This window comes from Myotis nattereri, assembly GCF_964212035.1.
Source record: "Myotis nattereri genome assembly, chromosome: 3".
NCBI classification, from domain to species: Eukaryota; Metazoa; Chordata; class Mammalia; order Chiroptera; family Vespertilionidae; genus Myotis; species Myotis nattereri.
Window position 1 is genome coordinate 30,277,583 of NC_138077.1, and position 21,581 is coordinate 30,299,163.

General features: G+C 38.5%; 1 protein-coding gene across 7 annotated transcripts in view; it reads right to left on the bottom strand.

Annotated features, from left to right (window-relative positions):
• The window catches only part of MECOM (MDS1 and EVI1 complex locus), a 578,884-nt gene that overhangs the window by 69,314 nt on the left and 487,989 nt on the right, over positions 1-21,581 (bottom strand). The gene's annotated exons all lie outside the window — the stretch shown is intronic.

The window sequence follows — 21,581 nt, forward strand, 5'->3', positions numbered from 1 at the left end:
AGAGCTCAGCGCCCCAATCCTCCTTCCCAGCCCAGCCCCGCGGCCCCCCACTCCTCGCCCTTTATAAAGCTGCTCTGAAAAGGAGGAAACGTCGGTGGGTACACCAAAGGTCGTGTGGAATCACGGGCAGGTCCTGGCTAAATTGGGATTTCGTGGAAAGGGCCTTCGAGTTTTTTCCCTTATATTGGGTTCTGGTGGGGGAGGCGGGGCGACTTTTCAGGTCTGGGTACCTGCAGGTGCGGCGCGAGGCCGCTAGATGGCGATGCGCCCCGAATGAAGGCGCGGGGCCCGGGGCTGCAGCCACCCAGGTGAACCCGCTGCCGCCCGCCGGGCGCGGCTAGCCCGGCTCTGCCCTCTGCCTGGCCCGGGATCCCGCGCCTTCCAAGCCGGGTGAACAGATTTAACGCTTCCTCTCTGAGATGTTGGGGGAAATTATCTAGAGAGATGGGGCAAGGGAGGCGGATAGCCCCCTCATTGTTTTATTAATATCAGCATCAGCCTTGTTCTCTGGTGAATAACTTGTGAGAAAGACTAAAATAATCAGAAGGAATAGGCAATCTCTCTCTCTCTCTCTCTCTCTCTCTCTCTCTCTCTCTCTCTCTCTCTCTCTCTCTCTCTCTTCTCTCTCCCCTTACCCAGCCCCTCTGCCCTTTGATCATATAATAACTTAATGTAAAGGCAAAATCAGCCCACTTTTTCTTGACGACACAACTTGAAGTTTAAAAATAGGGTCCTGAAATCCCAGAGTAGCTAGATGGGCCTTATTTCTCAGGAAAGGAGCCTCTTGCTATTTAAATACTTAAGCCGTTAGGAGGAGACCCTGACCTACCTCGCAGAGGAGAAGTAAACAGAAGAAGAAAAAGGGCTGGAGGAAAAGGTTTTTGCAGGGGGGCTTGTTTTTCTCCCTGGTGAACTTGCTTTCCATCAGGAGAGTTCTAAAACAATAAATACTAGGAGCCAAATACCACCACCAATTCCCTTTATTCCTTGGGATTTCTGGTGAAATCTGTTTACAGTAGTTCCCAGTTACAAATTAATCTGCAAAAGCCGCTGTCTGCTCAGCAGTAATCAGTAACATGCGTGTTCTGCCGTTTTTAGCGCTGCCCTTGAAATGGGCTATTAAAAATAATGGTTTTACTATAATCTCAAACCAGCTTTAATTTGCAAACATGTATCAAGACAGATGATCTAAATATTAAGGGGATGGAATGGGAGAACATACTACAACAAATGTATAGCTTTGGGGAAGGCAGAAAATACAGTGATTCATCAGCAATGTTTAACAAGAGAATCATATTTTAAAAACATTTTTTTACCAGAAGGAACGATTGTTTTTTCGGCCCTGTTCTGTTAATTGTTTACCCGGAAAAGGGAATTGGAAAATATGAGGTCTGAGTGTGAGTTGATAGATTTTCTGGGAGCTGTAAAGATCCCCCTTTGGCTCATGGCAGGGCTGGGGTGGGAGAGGTTAATGTGTTTTCTTCCCGGTTTGAAAAGGGCATAAACCCTCCTCAGGCCCCTTCCTTCCTCCCCCATCTGGGTGAATTGCAGAATCTTTAAAAGGCTCAAAGATTTCCAATAAGGCCACTGGCTCTGCCTTCATTGTGTAACTGTTTATTTAAAATAAGTCAATATATTAGTTAGAGCAGTAAGAAGTTAGTGCTCCAGTATTCAAGTGATTCCCACAAGACTGTAAGCTGATGCCTCTTTTAAGCCTTCAACTTCATGGTTGTCCCAGAAGTAAAAGTTCTGCTAATGGAGACCCTATGGGCATGGTACATTCCAGCACATCATTAAAGGAAAGAAAAGCAGCCCAGCCAAAGCCAGATGAAATGACTGCACTGTCCACTTTTAATAGGCTTCCTGTGGACAAACAGCCCTGTAACACTCTGCAGAGGACAATATTTAAAACAAGACAACTTGCTGGCAGTTTTCAATACCATAAAGTTAATAAAGTATGTTCCCATTCACCCTGACATTATGTTTTTAGTTTATAGAGGAAAGCACTTTATAACCTCAGCCTAAGTAGAGTTCTCTTAATTCTGCAGCTTTGGGTTCCTTGAGGTGGCTACACATGCACTAAACTCCAAGCCTGACATTTTTTGTTTTAACGCTAGTTTTTTTGTTTGCGTTTTGTGTGGGTTTTTTTTTTTTGTTTTGCTGTTGTTTCTTTTTAGCTTTTTGAGAACATACAAGTGCATTTTTACATTTCTCAAGTGCAGTTCTTTTTTATTCATGGAGATTCTGTGAAATCCTATTTCGTATAGTTCATGTCAGGAAGCATGAAATACTCTGAGAAAGTGACATTTGGCTGAACAATAACTACTTGCTAATTAAATTAGCTTCATGTATAGATATTGATGTGTGTTTAAAAAGAAAATCAATGCTTCCTTTTCCACATCAGAATAGGATTTTGTAAAAATCTTACCTAACCTAAGATAAGAAAAAAATATAATTATGTCTTTAGGACTCAAAAAGATTCCCATATAAATGTTGCTCCCCATACAGTTAACTCCAGTTTGTCTCGCTGCTTTCTTTCCCTCCCATTCGTGACCACCTACAATTTCTTCTCCCAGGAATAAGCCTTATAATGAAACATAATGTTTAGGCAAGAGAAAGTAGGTCAGAAAGCCATGGCATCAAAGGTATTATTTTGTTTCACTTTAATTTATATGTTTTAATCAGGGGAGTCTTTCACAAGCTTGGCTCCCTGAACTTGAAGGTGAATTCTGTGATGTTGGATAGGTACACCCAGCGAAAGGGGTCCAACACAATAAGAGTTTACAGACAAAAAAAGGGACTCTATAGTCACCCATCTACACATCACCACTGTTCAGAAGAGATATTGCTGGTCTTTCTTGATGGACTCTTTTTTTTTAATTGGGGGGGGGGGAGTGGAACTGTTTAAAAAAGAAAAGAGGAAATTAAAGGTAAAAAAAATGTAAATAAAAAATGTCCCTTGGTCTGGAAACGGGCCGACTGAAAGCATGTTAATCTCCACCTCCGTAATTTGGTCTCCAGGAGAAGACAGAAGCCCTGCTGCTGTGCCCTGCACTTCATAAATCACATCTTTATGTGGACAAGGTCAGGGCACCTAACAGCTCAGACATGGGCCTTTGCAGTGGCTCGAGGATTCAGGCATGTTTACTCTCCTGCTCGGCTCTCCGAGGAGTAGTCCAGCACGCTTCTAATTACTTTTGATTATTTTCATTTGCTGGGGTCAGTCTGGCTTGCCAGGACTGCTGGAGGGTTGATTTCCTACAAATCTCCATGTCTTTGTCGGACAGCACTGTGTGCTTTCAGAATTAGCACCCCGTTATTACAGCCCGGGATCCCTCAGAATAGATACTGTGATACGAACGTTTCCCCAGTGAACCATTACCCACTTGCCTTTTTATTAATTAACTACACAAGCATAATCACCTATCTGATCTTTTTTAAAAATGCAGATGGATTTCTTAACAGTTGAGTCTTTTATAGTATATTTGGCCAGAATGAAAGCAATATATATATATATATATATATATATATATATATATATATATATATATATATTGTTGTTGTTGCTTAGATTTTAAATATATTTAGTAATGACTAGCAGCTCTTTGGAAACTAAGATGAAATACTTTGCTGAGACAACAGCTCTAGTGAATAAATTATTATTTTCAAAGATTTATTTCCTAAACTCCAATTAAGGCTGCCATATTTAAAATTTTTGGGTTGGTCCACATTGATGTATTTCAGTTCTAAGCTATTATGCTGAGTGGTTATTTCGTGGCTAAGCATAACAACAAGAAATGTATACCAACCTTAAATGAAAACACCGTGATAAAAAAAACTATAATACAAAATATTATAGTAAAACTTTGGTAGAAGAAAGAAACAAAATGTCATTATTTTTCTCTTCCTTATCCCCCCAAAGTAGATGTTAAGAGCTCTGATGTGTATGTATTAAAATTTATATTAAAGAAAAAAATGATGAGCAAATAAATATCCACAAAAAAATGAGAAAAAGTATTCACAAAAGCACAACCCATCACTCTGTTTAGACAATAAGTATTTTTAGATCACTGAGTAAAAATTACTATTATCTTTTTATTTTGTAAAAGATAACGTGTATGGCCATTACCGTTAGTCTCAAAAAGCCAAATCCCTCATTCTTCCTAACTTTAGTCAAAGAATTAAGGTACTGAATGCTTTTGGAATTAATCTCAACTATGTAAGGAATCCATTTTTTTGTATTGCTTACAAATTTTAATTCATTCAATCTTTCACAACAGCATGTAGCACATTTTGTAATAACCCTAGGGTTAACTTCTGCTCTAAGTGGGAATTTAGTCCCACCATCTTGTGAAGAAAATTGGTTGGAAGACTTCCCTCTACTCCTGTCTCCACTCCTAGCTGTGTGCCTTTGGGTAAGTCACTTAACCTTTGAGTTGTTTTTCCTGAAAGTTTCATAATATCAGCCTAATAGGAGTGCTGGGAAAATAAATTGGGTACAATGACTGGGAACTGCTCTGACTTCATGGGAACAGGTCAAAATACTCTAAGTTTCACAGTATTTGTGTTTGTGTAATGAGTTAGAACAGACTTACATACACACACAAGAAGGAAGATAGTCTGGTCTATACTTTGGGGAATGGCAAAGTATATGTATTTTTCTATGCTCTTTCTTCCATTGCAATGCCAGTTGCCCTAATCCTTACCCTGACCTGTGCAAGAGAAGAATTTTAAGAAAAATGTTTTTTTTCTCTCAAGCTGTGCTCCCCCCGAAGATGTCCGTCTCTGTCTGGCTTGCAGCTGAGTTTGTTCTGTCCCACCCACTGTGTTTTCTGCCAATCAGTAAGAGGGAGAGTTTGAGACAGAGGCAAAATGCCACTGAGATCCAAGAGCCCTCAAAACTGGGGTAAGAGGACACACACACACACATACACACACACACACACACCACAAGGTTGGGGTGGGGGGGAGGGAGAGAGAGGGAGAGGGAGAGGGAGAGGGAGAGGGAGAGGGAGAGGGAGAGGGAGAGGGGGAGAGAGGGAGAGGGAGAGGGAGAGGGAGAGGGAGAGACAGACACTAGTTTTAAAACAATATTTGCTACTAAGACCAGGAAATTTATTCTCTGGTGGACTTTAAGTAAGTGCTCAGAGCCTAACATAATGCCAGAAATATAGTAGGTATTGAGAATCATGCATGGCACACAGCATATGGTCAATAAAAAAGAGCTATTATTATATGTGTTACTATTATAATTATAATTAGAGCCATTTTGTTCCTCAGCCTATAATTCATTTTGCCTCCATTATCTTGGACAAAATCTTATCTGCCTTTCAAGTCCCCTCTTAGGTGTGCCCATTGATTCCTACCAACCAGGTTTGACCTTTTCATACTTCCCCTCAAATAATCTGTGCTTCTTTCCTGCTTTATAGACATTTCTACCTTAGCTCACAGTTGTTTCTGTAATGCTCTTGTCCTCCTTAACAGCAATTGTAAGATTCTTAAGGATGAAATCAAGTTTGATTCACACTGACATCTTCAGTAGCATCTTTTCATAATGGGCTAAATTACCTTTGAACTTGCCTTGCAAGGGTGAATTAATTATGGTTAAGTGTATGAGGAATGGCTACATTTAATGCCCAAGGAAACTAGGCTATTTAACCCTGTTTCCCCTTGAGAATCAACTGATAATTCCCTTTTAGGGAATTTAGAGATACAAATTCATCACTGCTGCTTCCCAGGAGTAGTGGCACCTATTGCTCTCCCTCCCCACCCCTCATAATTTCTGTTTCTGTACCAACTATCTGCCCTTTACCTGGTGCCAATTCCGGACAAGGTTTCGGACTCCTCCCTTTCCATTATCCCCAGTAAATACTTATTGGCTTGGTCAACCTGTTTGTTTCTTTCTATAGGGCCATCATCTTCACTGGCACCAGACTAACAGAGGCCCTTGTCATGGCAAGCCTGAATCTTCCCACCAAAAATTAGTCTTCCTGAAATAACAAAGTTATAACAATGTTTTGCTTTACCAAAAAAAAAAACAAAACAAAACAAAAAAACAAAACAAAACAAGCAAAAAGGTGCAAAACAAATAAAAAAACCATACTTATCTGCAAGAAAATAAATCCCCTAGTCCAAAATGCAGCCTCCTCTATAATTTAACATCAGATTTATCTTTCCAGATTCATTTACGGATTCTTTCCTCCACACAGATATTGAGCTCTGGTTAACAACGGGGGATATAAGCAGAAGCCCGTGGCTCTTTACCTGAGTTCATGCAGGCCCTTCCCTTTTCTTATCTCTGTTATTCCCAGCATCCCTATGATGGAACCATAGATCGGGCAGGTGAGGTAACGGTTCTATTTATCAGGCTGATACTCAGCCCTCCAGGTTCCCTTCTATGAAATTCTGACAGGACACACTGTTAAAATCATTCATGATGGTTAGGGTGATTTGGGATATCTCTGTTATCTGCCAATCTGTCTATAAGTTTCTTGTCTGATGGCAAGAAACGCCCTTCATACCAGAGTTTTCTAATCAGTGAATTGTTACCAGGTATTCCCTGAAAACATGTTCTGTGCTCAAACAAGGTAAAGGTAGCTCCCACTTGGAGCTTCACAATGAACACACATGTAGTAAGTGCTCTAAGACTCTCAAAGTCTAAGAAGTCCTTTTTTGGTGTGTTTAATGGGGCTTGGGGCCACAGGTAGGCAAACACATATGACAGTCCCTTTGCCCTTCGACTGGAACACCTAAGGGGAACAATTTTGGAAATAAAACTTCATATCACTTTGCATCTCTTCCAATGAAGCATCTAAGCATTCCCCTATATATTTTTCTATCAATGGATTGTTTTCAGCTCTTGATCAAAAATATGAACTACAAAATAGTAATACATAAACAAATAAAATGAAGCCTCAGCTTTTCACTCAACTCGAAAGGTCTGCCAAGCTCACAGAGTAGGTTATCAGTAAACTCCAGCCAGTTGGTGCTTGGCCTGTGAAATGTTGTATTTGTACTTGAGCATATGGTATGAAAACCTTCCAGAGGAATGTGTACAATCTCATTTCAAAATCAACCAACTCCTTCCTACCCTCTTCCATTACAAGCCCTTCAAAAACATAATTTTACCATGGGCATATTTATAGGCAATGTTTTATATTATTCAGGCTTTTCTTAATAAGTTATGGCATTATCTAGATATGTATTTCCCCAGGAGGAAAAAAAAAGGCAGCAAGTCAATCTCGGTCTAAAGATGCCTGAATTAAATGTTTAAGAATTTGCCTTTTCTCCAGTTTTGAGATTGGGTTCATGTGTTGTGCCTGCCGATGGCTGTCTAACCGCTAAACTAAGTGGACATGAAATCAGATGGCATACAAAATTACAGGAATTTGATCTGTAGATAAACCGCAGCCCTTGATGAACTAACATTGTTCCAGATGAATTAACTCATCATCCCGAGGAACAGAACATTTCACAGGAGCCACCACACAGTCTTCCCTGTAAAGAGCCCTAATGGCTGTGATTAATATGTGATCTATTGAAAGCGCTTGCTTCTAACTAAATTGGCATACACTAAATGCAGTGGGGAGGGGTGGGGAGGCAGTCTGGCCCCAGAATTATTGCTCCACTCCAAAGCTCTGACAGTGAGTGCTGGTTACGATGCCTCTGATACAGAATTATTAAGAAATGATCAATGTGTTAAGTTCTTATCAAAGATTTAGTTAAGCACTTATCTTTTCTCTATGTAATAACTTCATTTTATTATTTCAACGACCATAGGCAGATCCTTCAAAAACACACCTTCCAAAGTTTCCAAAATAAAAACAAATCTTCATGGTCATATTATTTTATGTTGATCTAAGGAGTTATGGCTTGTTATTGTTGCTTTATAATACTATGTATAGATGTTATTCCTAAAATAATTAGGCTCGGGATAGGGTTTGTAGTCCCTGACTCCCAAGTTGTGCCTATCTAGATTTTCCTGAGCCTGGAGAATCCATAGGTAGTCAGTTTCCATAGTAGATGAAAGCTACAGTTATTATCTTAAATACAGCCTTTTTTCTGCACAAAATATAATATAAATTAAAATTAAAAAAATGAAATCTCTGTAGAACCAGAAAAGTATGCTAGTCTTACAATCCATTTAAAGGGTGTCACAGCTTTTGATAGATATTAAATGGTAAAATGTCAAAATATTCCAATAGTAGTTAAAGCACCAATAAAATCTCAGTAGCATTGCAAAAACATGGACATTGATTTTAGCTGTGACTTTAAAAATATCTTTCTATAAATTTTGTTGAGTCAATTCTTCAACTTCAAATAAAATCCTAATATAGGTTGTCTATAAACTGCAGAATTAAGTACTGGTCCATTTCCAAGATGCAGATTCTGAAAGGTATTTGTGTTTTTGGTATGTAGTTCTTGGCTGGAAAACAAACTCAAGATTGCAAATTCTTGCAGTGCCCTACAACTAGAAGGGCAAATGCCAGAAGGGACTTGAGTGGCAATACTTAGAGAGAAAATAAAAATATGCACCCTGATTCACCAGGTGATCTGAACTACCAGTTCACTAATAAACCATGCAACCTAGTCGTGAGATGAAGAAAGTAAAAAATTAAGACTGAAATGACATAGATTTTTAAACTCATTCTTTCATGTCCTTTTTGCATTGTCTTTCATAAGTTCATATTTCCTTTCCCCACTTCCACTCTTATGAGAACTAGCAAAGTCCATACATTCTCAAAAAATATATATTGTTCAATGAATCAAATCTAAATGATTCACTAAATGCTTTAGTGAATCAACTTGTTTGTATTAATTTTGTGTGTTTTTGTTGTTGCCGCCTCTGAAGAAATTATCATAATAAATGTTTATCATTCCCTATATACATATCCTTGATAACCAATGCTGGAATATTTCAAGAAAGCCATTAAAGGTCTTTGTAAAATATATTTTGCTAAATTATAATCTTGGGAATCATATTGGAGTTATAACATATGCATGTTCAAAAGGCTAATGTGAAGAGAGAGAGAGAGAGAGAGAGAGAGAGAGAGAGAGAGAGAGAATAATCTGTTACTAAGAAAAAAGTATGAGATGGAGACATGAATCATCTGTTCCCTCCAGAGGAATCCATGTACAAATGCCTTTGTATTATGAGTATGATATCTTGTGTTTAGTGTAACTCTTGGGTTTAGAGATATGTATTTTTCACACCATGCTGCCCTGAATGCAGGTATACCACTTTCTTTGATGCTCAACCAAAGCCAAGGTGATCCATTCCAACACTGGATGGTTTAAGGGCTGAACAAGACAATTTTTAATTATACTTTATTTTCAATTACTTGCTTACTGCAGAATCTAAACCCATAGTAAAATGTAAATTCACTGAATTCAGTTTAGGTTTTAAAAAATATTTCATTACAATAAAAAGATAATAATCAAGACAAATAAATTAATGAATCGTCTACCCATAGTATTTGTGGAAGGCAGACCAACATTGCTTTTCTAATTCTTCCCTTCCCCCAGTAATTTTATTTAATGTGGTCCAGGTGATCCCAGTGACTCGTGACTCACATGGCCCAGCTGTCAAATCACCCACACCTAAGATGTGGTGACAACAGTCTGTTTTCACAAACGACCTGCCTCTTAGAGCCTTTAGCAGGGATGGTGACAGGCCGAATGTGGTAACCTGCCATAATGAAGTAAGAAGATCTTCTTCCCAGGGCTCAGTAGACCACAGATTTCCTCTAAAAAATTATGAAATTACTGTGCTCATGAGCAATCAGTCTCATCCCAGATTCCTGCTAACCCACAGCCTTCTGATGTTAGAGCCCTCAGTGAATGGAGTCTGCTTCTAGTTTTATGATATTGAGAGAGGTCCTTAAACTTTTTTTTAAATTAATGTACTAGAGGCCCGGTGCATGAAATTTGTGCATGGGTGTGGTCCCTAGGCCTGGCCAAGGATGGAAGTGTGAGCATCTGGCATGGAAGGGCAGGTCCCCACTGACCTCTGGGTCCTGGGCAGCACCTGGGCCCCTGGGCCCTCATGCACCCTTCTCTGCCTGAGTCACGGCACCCAAGTCCCCACGTGGAGATGTGGTGAGCACAGTTGGACACCATGTGTCGGGGCACAGTGTGGGCCTCTGGGCTGTCCAGCGGCACCACAAGGAAGCCGGGCAGGCAGCGTGCTCCCTCCCAGCTGACCTCGCAAACAGGGCTTCTGCATGAAGAGCCCGACTGGCCCCTGTGGTGCCGATGGCTGCGGCGCTTGAGTCCTGTCATCCTGCGGGAGGATTGCAAGGGGAGTGAGAGCGAGCTCATTGGACACTCAGCATTCTCACAGCACCTCCATCCAGGTCACACCCGCCCGCAGGTAGTCAGCAAGAGGTGGTTGCAGTACCTCACCCACACCCACCATGTTCTGCACCGACCCCTGGTGGTCAGCGCATGTCATAGCGAGCGATCGAACTCCCCTTCTCCCAGTCGAACTCCCAAGGGGGCACTTTGCATATTAGCCTTTTATATAGAGAGAGTTGACATTTGTCAACATGATCCTTAAACTTCTTGAACCTCTCTTTCAGTATCTTTAAAGTGGTGATAACGGCAGCTATGTCATAGGAAGTTATTAGGATTAAACAATGAAGATAATGTATATAAAGCAGTTGGTACAATCCCTGGCACATAGTAGAGACTCATGAGGAAGAATCTTATAGTGATTAAAAGGACAGGCTCTGGAAAAACACAGCCTGGATCTAAATCACAGATGAACTGTGTGTTCAGTGAGAGAAATGTGACAAGTTACTTAGCACCTCAGTTTCCTCCTCTGTAAATGAAGATAATGATTGTATCTCAGAGGGCTATTGAGGGGATTAAATACAGTAATCTGTGCACAGCACTTAGCTCAATGCCTAGCGCATAATAGCACCTAATAAACATTAACTGTTATTAAATGGAGTTATAACTCTATAAAGTAGTTGTTACCATCTATATAAATGCCCTCTATGGTTGGTTTGTTTGTTTCCATAGACATCCTTATATCAAAAGAGAAACAAACACTTTTTTCTCCTAATGCGTTTGCGGGTCATCAAGCAGCAGTTTGTTTCTGAGAAACAGAAATGGAAACCAGAGAGCCAGAGAAGAATAACCAAAATAAGTGATAGGAATGCAAATTCACTATGGCATCTGACAGCTGCCCTAGACACCCCAGCCATAGTGGGGAGAAATATTTTCTAAGAAAGGAATTTTGGGGAGATCGGTAAAAGAAAACACATGAAGAGAAATCTAAATTTTCATACTTCTATTGGAAGTAATGTTAAAAAAAAAACTTAAGAAGAAATTAAGCTTGAAGTACATATTAGTCAATATGTGAAGTAGTCTAATAAAAGATATAATTCTTCAAAATGTAGGATAAAAAACGGAAGATAAAATATTCAAGGAAAAAGGAAGAAGACACACAGAAGAAGACATTGGTGTGAATCCACAGGACCTCAGTAGAGATTGTTCCATGTTGGGTGTGTCAATTTGTTCTGTTGGGTGGGACTGGAAATGTGAATGGGCAGCCATCGATCATACAGCACCAGTCAAATCTCTAGATGACTGTCGCCACCATCCTAACTGCCACCTGGTGAGATCCTGGGACAGGACCGCTCAGCTAGCTAAGTGGCTCCTGAATTCTTAAACCATAGAAATAGAGGACAATAAAAATGTTTATTTTTAGCCACTAAATATTGGGATAATTTGTTATGCAGCAATAGATACCCAATACGGCAGCCAAAAGCACTTATATGGATAGGGAGAATTCAGTCTCCTGGCCTTCTCTGATTGTTGGAGAGTTCAGGCTCCTGAAGGAGTCGTCTTCCCCCACACGCTAACCCCACTGCCTCACACCATCCCACTCCCAGCCTGCTCAAACCCTGCTGTAGCTTAAAATGGGCGGGCATTTTCACACTCTCATCTAACAATACTTGTCTCTGGTTCTGCTCATGAACTGTTGTTCAATAAAGTCATTCAGACATTCTAGAAGCCATAACATTGAGAAGCATTAATGAATGAAACTTGATAAAGCCAAATTATGGGAAACTTTTCAAGCCTGTTAGAATTGGGACTACTTTGGATTGAACACAGAAAAAGGCAGTGATTACAAGTTTCAGAGTGGTGACATTATGACACCAAGATTTCAGAAAGATTTGTATCTTGTTTTCGGAAGCATCACATAGTAGATCAGGAGTTCTGAGTTGGTTTTGTTATATGTACCAAATTAGTGTTAAGTTGTTTTATAAATACAGACTAATTTTTGTTATTGTTTATAAAATGGCTAAAATGTTGATCTTGGAACATACAAGTGCCCTGCTAAAGGGTTTATCAGGAGTTCCTCCAACTTCAGCCCAAATCTAGAAGAAAAGTAACTCAACTATATCAGTGGCAAACGCATCAACCAAAAATACTATCAGCAAACTCTGCTTCTCCCCCTCCCACCCTGCCATGGACTAGGACCTTGCCCCTTGCCTGTGGTAGCAGGACCTCTACTGGGAGCTGCACCCACTTCTGATAAAGTGAGCACCTGGCTCTCATTTCCACAAGCTCCCAGAGAGATTGCCAGTTTGTCTCAGTACCAACCAAACCATATCAGGTATAACAGACAGTATAGTAGGGATAATAACGTATTATACTTTTCAATGGGGCTTTCCTTTAAGCTTGTTAATTAAGTTATTAATGATAAAAAAAACATGAAAGGGAATGACAAGTAATATTATCACCACAATAAAAAGGAAAAAGACATGCACACATTAGAGAACTTGCCTAAGGTCTCAGTGCCAATGAGAGGTAGACCTGTAACTAGAAGACAGAACTTCTGATGCTTAGCTAACGTTGTTCTGCTGTACCAGTGGTTCTCCATCTAGCTGGGCATAGAGGGTAGATTTCTCTTTAGATGGCTGGTTGTTTTTTTCCCCCCGCTTACAGTGGTTCTCAACCTGTGGGTCGCGACCCCTTTGGCAGTCGAACGACCCTTTCACAGGGGTCACCTAAGACCATCCTGCATATCAGATATTTACATTATGGTTCATAACAGTAGCAACATTATAGTTATTAAGTAGCAACGAAAATAATTTTATATATTATATTAAATATATATTATATGTAAATATATATGCTTTATTTTTTTACCAAAATAGAGTGCTATACTGCCGGGAGCCGGTCCATCCTTGCTGTTTCAAAGGACCTGGCACATATGGCATACTGTTCTTAATATGTTTGCTCACCTTCTTGGCACTATGTGTTTTAACCAAGGTCTCTGAGAAAGGTTGTTTCCCCAGGTAGGGATTTCCCCCTGAAGTTAGGGAGGGAATAAAACCCCTCAACTAAGTGCCAGGCGGGTAATTAATCACTTTAACTATGAACAATCATGCTTAAGCTACATAATCTTTACTCCCTGGAATGGAGATAAGAAACGCCCTAACCACTGTAATAGAGATTGATAGGATTGAATCAACTGGTATAAATACAGATGTAACAAGACAGCAAGAGACAGAGAGAGAGACAGAACCTAGGCACAGAACCTACACAGAACGTTCTCTAGAGACAGAAGAACTTCGCTGGAGAGAACATAGCAAAAGATCCTGGACAGATACTGACCTCAGAACCTAGAGACAGAACCTAGCGAGAGAACATGGCAAAAGATCCTGGACTGAACCTGACTACAGAAATTGGCAAGAGAACCTGACTAGAACCTGGTGACTGAACCTGGCTGGAGAACCTGGACAGAACCTGGCTAGAGAACCTAGCGAGGGAACTTGGCTACAGAACCTGGCTGGAGAACCTGGAGAACCTGGCTGGAGAACCTAGCAAGAGAACATGGACACAGAACCTGGCTGGAGATCCTAAGCAGAACCTCTCTGGAGATCCAGACCAGAACTTGGCTGGATATCCTGGCTGGAGATCTTGGCTAGGCTGCTGATCAACTGAACGCTGTCTCCGTGTCATTCCTTCTTCGCTGACTCCGTCCACACCTTTGGGCACCCCTGGACCTGCTGGGGCAGGACCCCAGCACTATACTATACACATTTTTTCTGTAAGTTATTTTTAATGTGACACTATATCATAGACATGCTACAAGTTAGACAGCTCATGTCTAATTTGAAGTTCTTTTTCTAATTTCTTTATGCATACATACAGCCCCATGTACATATATGAACATATACATAATTTTACACGATCTCTCTGGTGTCAAAATAACCCTGGGCTCTCTCCCCAGTGCCACCCCACTCTCTCTAATTCCTTGGCTCTTGATTCACAGGTTGAAAATGACCAACCTAAATATGGTACAAGATAAGGTTTAGAAGCCAGAAGGAATAAAAAATTAATATAAACCATTGTTCCTGCTGTTAAGGCCCATGCAATCTATTTAGAGAGACAAGACTAAGCTACTTGAAAGAATAGCAAAGAGTACAAGACAGTTAAGTCATTAAGTACTAAATTATGTGGCTCGAGTGATAAGTGCTGCAGAGAGTGAGGCAGGAGAGAGATGCGTAAAGGCTGGCACGGTAGGAGAAGCTTTATGGAAGAGGGGAGGCTTGCGCTCATTCAAAGGCTAGGGCAAAGTGGAAAAGAATATTCCTGGGGAGCTTTCCATGTGCTAGAGTCAGGCTAAATGTATTTTCAATGTTTGTTTAATTATTCTGATAAAACTCAGCACCCTGTGGTTCCTTAGGTGCATAAAGTCATCGCCACATGTTTTAAAAAGTAGATTTCAGTATGTGTATATTCATGTGTGTGTGTTCTTAAACAAAAAGATTAATTTTCCTCACGGATTCTAATGTAACAGATGGATATATAGTCTATGCCGGGTGAATCTGTCAGCATAAATCAAAGCAACGTGGGAAAATAATTGTTCTGGTAAAACTGAAAAGCAGTCAGTAAGCTCATGAAACTTCTGGAGTAATCCTTTTTTTTAAATCCGTGAATAACTAATAACCTACTAAAGGTACATATCCAGGCATAATGCTTTATAAGCAAACTAGAAACATTTTATTTAAGATAATGGGTCTTCTTATTTTGTTTTAAAACCGAAGACATAGTCTAAGTTATAATCAACTCATTTGCAAAAATAATAACAAAATTCACAAAGCACTTTTAAATTATAAGCATAATGTATAAGTACATACACCCCATTGCTGTTTTCTGCGTTATAATCTCTTGAAAATGGATCCATGGATTTAATGTTTTTTAAATTATTTGGTTTAGATTGGAAATGGAGATAAAGGTATCCATTGGCTTTTTTTCAAAGCAAGTTTATAAATATTTTACTTCTAATATTAGTCAGTTTTGTTAATTTCACTCATTTACTCATTTATTCTCAAAAGAAATCAGACACAGCCCACTGCTAAGTGCCGAGGATGTTCAGTGAGGGGAGGAAGAGAGCATTACTCCTATACGACACACCTGATGGGCCTTAGCAAGCTATTTAAGTGACAGGATCAAGAGATAATGGTAAGATGATAAAATAAAATGATTATAAAACAATCATTTATTAAGTGCCTACTGTATGTCAAGTGATTATGCATCATTTCATTTAATAACTCACTAACAGTTGGTATTCAGGATCACTGTGAGCTGGCCCATGATTGACAGGGACCCTAAGGAATGTTAACCTCAGTTTAACAATAAATATTAGATAAGTAAAGGAGGTACCGATCTAGACTCCTGAGACATCAGTGAATCAATAATGTGTATTAGTAATTAATACAGTCATTCTGAGCATATGAAAACAGGGCCCAGAGGAGCAACATGATATTCCCAAAGCTCAATCATAATCAGAGTGAGAACAAATTTGTACCATTGCTTGCTTTGTGGCATCATACCATTTTTTCAATTACTTCCTCATTGATTAATGTGTTTTAATTACAGTGTATCAGAAAGAAAAAAAAAAAAACCTCAGGGAAAAGAAATCCACTACTCAACAGATAGAGAAGGGAGGCGCGTCTTAGGCATAAAATTCTAACCTACTGAGGTTCTCAAAAGTGATTCTGGAAAATGCTTCACCTATCCTCATCTTACATTCTCCACTTCGATTTGTATAAAAACATAAAGGTAAAAACAAAAGACCGGATAATTTGTGATTTTTCTGTCCACAACTAGAATCTCTCATAATAGGGTTGCTAATAAGAACAATGAAATCTGGTTTTTAACATTATGTCATTAAACCATAATTATGTCTCATAGCCCAAGGAAGGTCGTTTGGGGTTATTAGTAGTGGTTTCCTCCTAAATTTAGCATGTCTGCCCTTACTATCTGCTTCCTTATCTGATTATTTACACTGTTTGGAACTTCCTCGTGCTTTTATCATCAAAAACCACTTGTGGTCCATAGCCTGGGTGCAAGGCGTTGGCCCCATGTCGGATTCCTTGTCTAAGCCACGTTCCTGTTCAAGTTTCCTGACAAAAGTTTGTCTACATAATAGCCAGCATCAATTTTGACAGGAAATAAATTGGTTTGTGAAAGTAACTCTTAAAGTGAGAATCGGTTCCTCTCTTTCAAGATATCTTTTGAAACTGGTTAATGAGTGTTCTCCAAGATTTCAGTGAAGACACACAGATGCATGTAATCGAAAAGCATCTAAGATTTCACCTCTTGAAACTGTTAGTTAATAGACATAAAGTGTTTATTGCACCATTAGACAACGCGTTTGGAAACTGTGACTATGCTCCGTGATTGTTCCTTCTAGAGAGGACTAATATGAAAGTGCATTAAGAAAATGAAGTGAAGTTGTAAAACTGATGAATTTCCGTCACAAAAGGAGATCTAGCATAATCAAAATGTTGCACTTGTACCGGATGGTCAAGCCATCTACCGCATCTGAGAAGTTTGTAATTAGTCTGTGCTTTTCATCACTAAGAAAAAAATATGCGGTTTTAGATATCATGTTTAAAGCACCTAAAAACCCCAAAGTTGTCATGCTAAATACAAGAGATCTAAAGATCTGCTGTTACACATCCATTACATTTAGTGAGCTGTCCTACTGGCTTTTTTGAAGTGCGGTCTACACGATCTTATAAGGCGAAACACTTTATGTACCATACGAAATTTGAGGCATAATGTTTAATGTTCACAAGATAAGTTAGCAAAACTGTATGCTGGTGACTTTTTTATTTCCCTGTTTTATGTCCTTCAAGTACTTTAAGGAAAGATAAACAAGAAGGTAGGAGAATAAAATGTGCCTTTCCCTTCTACCTTTTTCACTCTCTCTTTTCTAAATTAAATTATTATTGCTGATTTGCACCCAAGGAAGAAATCATGTTAAAATATACTGGTTTCTTTTTTTATTTTAATGTTTAGATAACAGCTTTCAAAACACAGCTAAGTAAAATGTGTTTTGAGATGGAAAACATTTGGTCTTTTTTCTAGCTTTCAACAGCTTAAGTGAAGGGATTTTTAATGTCCCCAAACAGCTGGGCCATACTCTGTGCATCATGAATTCCATTCTCATTAAAGGATCCCATCTCCCTCACTGCATGGAGAGGTTCCCTTTTTTCTCCCTGTCCTTGCCACTTGTTCATCTTAATAGCTTTCCATTATTATCACAGCTTTCTCATGGGTAACGCTTAGAGCAGTGATTCCTAAAAGGACTTATCCTTGGACGAAACACAATTTTTTTCTTAAAAAATGCATATGGTTTTCTATTTTTGTGTGTGGCAACTATTGAAAACAACAGATCAACGTACATTGGAATAATAATAATAATGGTATGACAGGGAAGGACTTGCATTCCTGTTTTCAAGATCTTGCATAGCTTTCTCAAAGATGCTTCTGAACATTCCAGTACACTTTATCTAAAGGTGGGTGGGTGGGTGAGGAGTGATTAACCAAAGAATGTACATGCATATATGCATAACCCATGGACACAGATAATAGTGTGGTGAAGGCCTGGGGTGGGGGGAGGGGGTGGGCTTGAAGGGGTCGATGGGGGGAGGAAAGGGGGACATCTGTAATACTTTTAACTATAAAGATAAATCTAAAATAAAATAAATAAATTACCTAAATTTGTATCACTTTCTCAATATCCATCCTAACATATGCTCAAAAGGAGTTTTTTTTTTTTTTTTTTTTCAGAACAGCTAAATACTTCACAATTATTTTCAAACCCTTTCCCAGGAAAAGGTTGTACCTATATGCATCTATTTATTTACGTGACTATAATAAGTAAGGTAATGAGAGGGTACGGGTGGCAATCACACATAATGTCAATTCAATGTGAAAAAAGTAATCAATATAAAAAATGCCAAAATATTGTAGAATTATTATTTACTGCAAATGCACTAAATTAAAGTACATCTTATGTTTTACTATAGGTTTACAGTTTTACAGCTAAAAGAGTAAAAACAATAGTTTAGAAAATCACATACATTAAATATACAAACCATGTAAATAAACTGTGTTCATAAATATGCATAAATTATGTAAATTGGCAAGAAATAACAAAAATCTCATTGTCTATTTTTATAATCAGTTATTGATTGTTTTCTAGCCAATTCACTTGTTTATCTGTCTCAGATTTAGGGAATGAATCGATGGAAATATATGTCCAGCTGAATATTCACTCCCTCTGCCTTCTCCTCACCCACCAGTCCTACAGCAAGCCTGGGGCCTGCTAGCCTTCTCTAGGAGTCATTGCTACGTGCTGAGGATGGGCAGGGGGTGGAAGAGCGCATTACTCCATTATACAGCACATTTGATTGGCCCAAGGAACTCAAGGTCCTACACGGTAAAAAAAACGATGCTGTATTATTTATTATCAACTGTGAAGTTCTAAACAATAAGGAATTCCCCATATGTAGGTGATTAATAGTCATTAGCGTTGCTTCTATGAATAATCTATGATTGCTTTTCTCCATGGTTAATCTCTATCTTCCAAATCCTCCTTCAAAAAAGTCAACTTGTTCTTGAATCATTGAAAATGTACTTTATACATAGATGACCCATACTTCTAAGAACAGACATGCATCCCCAATGTGGGAAAATGTATCCTGTATGCATCACACACACACACACACACACACACACACACACACACACACCTTCAAAACTGTTTTCAATAAAATATATCAGAATGGATACATGTAAATGACTTTTGAGTACTTGTCCTCCCAGTTCCCATATTTAAATTAACAGTGTTATAATTGTAACAGAGTGAAATGCTCGGTCTCTCTGGCTCCATCTTGTTCAAGCCTGCATTGTTCCCAGAGCCTCAAGCGAATAGATTCCACTTTGTCTTGCATATAGACATGCTGAGTTTTACCAAAGCAACCCCTCACCAGAAGGTGCTTCTCCTAAGGCTCTAAGGGAAGTATGTACAAAAATAATGATTATTTATTAAAGATTTGCAGCAACTTCATGACCAGACTCACATCAACTAGAATCAACAGTCTAAGAACAGAGACGTTTCACAATCTTCCTCAGACCCCTGCTGGCACCCAGATACCTGCCTTGTCAATCACCTCTTGCCCCTCCCATTTCCCCGTTACTTGACATAAAAGAAGCCTGAACTCTGTCCTTTCTTGAGATGTATGTGAGGCACCACTAAGTCTCCCCTCTTCTCAGTTGGTGTCTTCTTGATCAATAAACCCTTTCGGACTCCAAACTGTGATATTTAGAGTCTTGGCCTTTTGATGCATCAAGCACATGGACTTTGCTCAAGTAACATTATCTACCCAGCTGCTGATTCTGATTCTCTAAAAGAATACGTCTTTAAAATAGTCTCTGAAAAATAAATAAGTTATATAAATGCAGTAAATAAAATCCCTGAGAAATGAAAGAGAATAGCAGCTTGTTATATTAATACATGGGTAGGGGAAAAAGATTTTCAAACAACTGCAATTCTATTGTTAAATAAGTTGATCACTTTTCGAAGAATGTTCTGAACAAGTTTTAGAGTTTTCATAATGAGTTTTTGTTGTAAATGCCTTAGATTCCAGAGCTAATGCTGAAAATTTTCCACTTTACAGTGTTACCTGGGTTTTTTTTTGTTGTTGTTCATGCTGCTTCAAATTAAGCTACTTGCTTCTTTATTAAATTATAGTATTGTTTTATTTTGGTTTGACTGAGAGATATTAGGTTAAATAATTGTAGCCATGAAATTGGTGAATTGCTAGTTTCTAGATTAACACACTGCTAGGTCAGATTGGTTGACATCAATTGCATTGTAGTTGGTTATGGGCAAATCAAAAAGATTCTTAATTTATTTCCTATATTGACTTAAAGGTTCTATGCTGACCTTACATCTAATCCTGTTTTGATTTGTTTTGCTTTTCTTCTATATGAAAACTGTCTCAAAGACTTTATTAGCCCATTTTGTAAGATTCCTGGTGTTAAACCTTATAGTCAGACTGGGCTAAAAATAACCAAGTAGTACATTGGTTTTCATTGAGGGAGCTCTGCTGACTAAAGCCAGGCAATTGGCAGGTCACACAGAAAAGTTGCAACACTAGAGAAAAGTTCAAATTTCCGTACAAAGAGGTAATTACTTTAACACAAATACAAATTCAATGCCTATAGTAAAAGCAAAATGTATGATTCAGGATGGATTGTAGATAAAATTTATTTCCATTAAATTTAGGCATATCATTAATAGAAAAATTGCCATGAGGGAAAGAATAAAGAAAATTCGATTTGCTTAGATTTTGTTTTTTAGACTTTAAAAAGTTATAGGTAATATTTCTCCTTTATCTAGCATAAGTTCGCCCCAGAAGCATAGACTAAATTAAAGTGAACAATGTACTGTAGCTGAGAAAAATAGCTGTTAAGAAGAACTGTTTTCTGTTTTAGGATTTGATGTGGGAACAACCTTACACATGATCTTCAGCACAAATATAATATTTAATATCTTATCCTGGGTCACAGTTGAAATCTTTCCCTGAGTAAGACATGTAAAGTGGACATGTTTCAGCACTTGAAACAACATTTATTTTTAAATTAACATCTAGATTTATCAAAAATAAGTTAAATTAATCTAATTAATTTGGGCTGAAATAATTAATATGCTATAAAATTATTTATAAATGGATAGTATGGTCATTTTGCTTCCAAGTGTGTTCTGCTATGTTCTTTGCAAACATTCCAGAGCCCAAGTGGCATACTTTCTCTCATATTACTAAATGTTTGCTCTGACCTCAGAGTGTTAATACAAATAAAAATATTGACATTTTTTCACACTTATTCAATACCCATTGAAAAGAAACCTAAAGTATCATTCAAAACTTAGCACATCTTGTACTTTTACAAAAAGAAAGCTTCAAAATAGAATTCCACAATGTGAAAACAATATGTCTTGGAGAGTGAGAGCAAGAAGAAACCTTTAGTTCCCCTGAACTAGTCTAACTTCCTGTTTAACCATCTTATCAGAAGTGTATCTTAGTAAACAGAGAGGGGCAGATGATACTCTGTTCTGTTGAATTCTATATGAGGGAAGTTCTACTTTTCTTTTTCATGGGAAAGAAGAAAATGTCAGCCAGCCAAAATATAAAGGCCAAGATGATATCTTACCACTAGCTCAATGAGTAATATTTTAGGAAAATTATATTTAGCCCCTT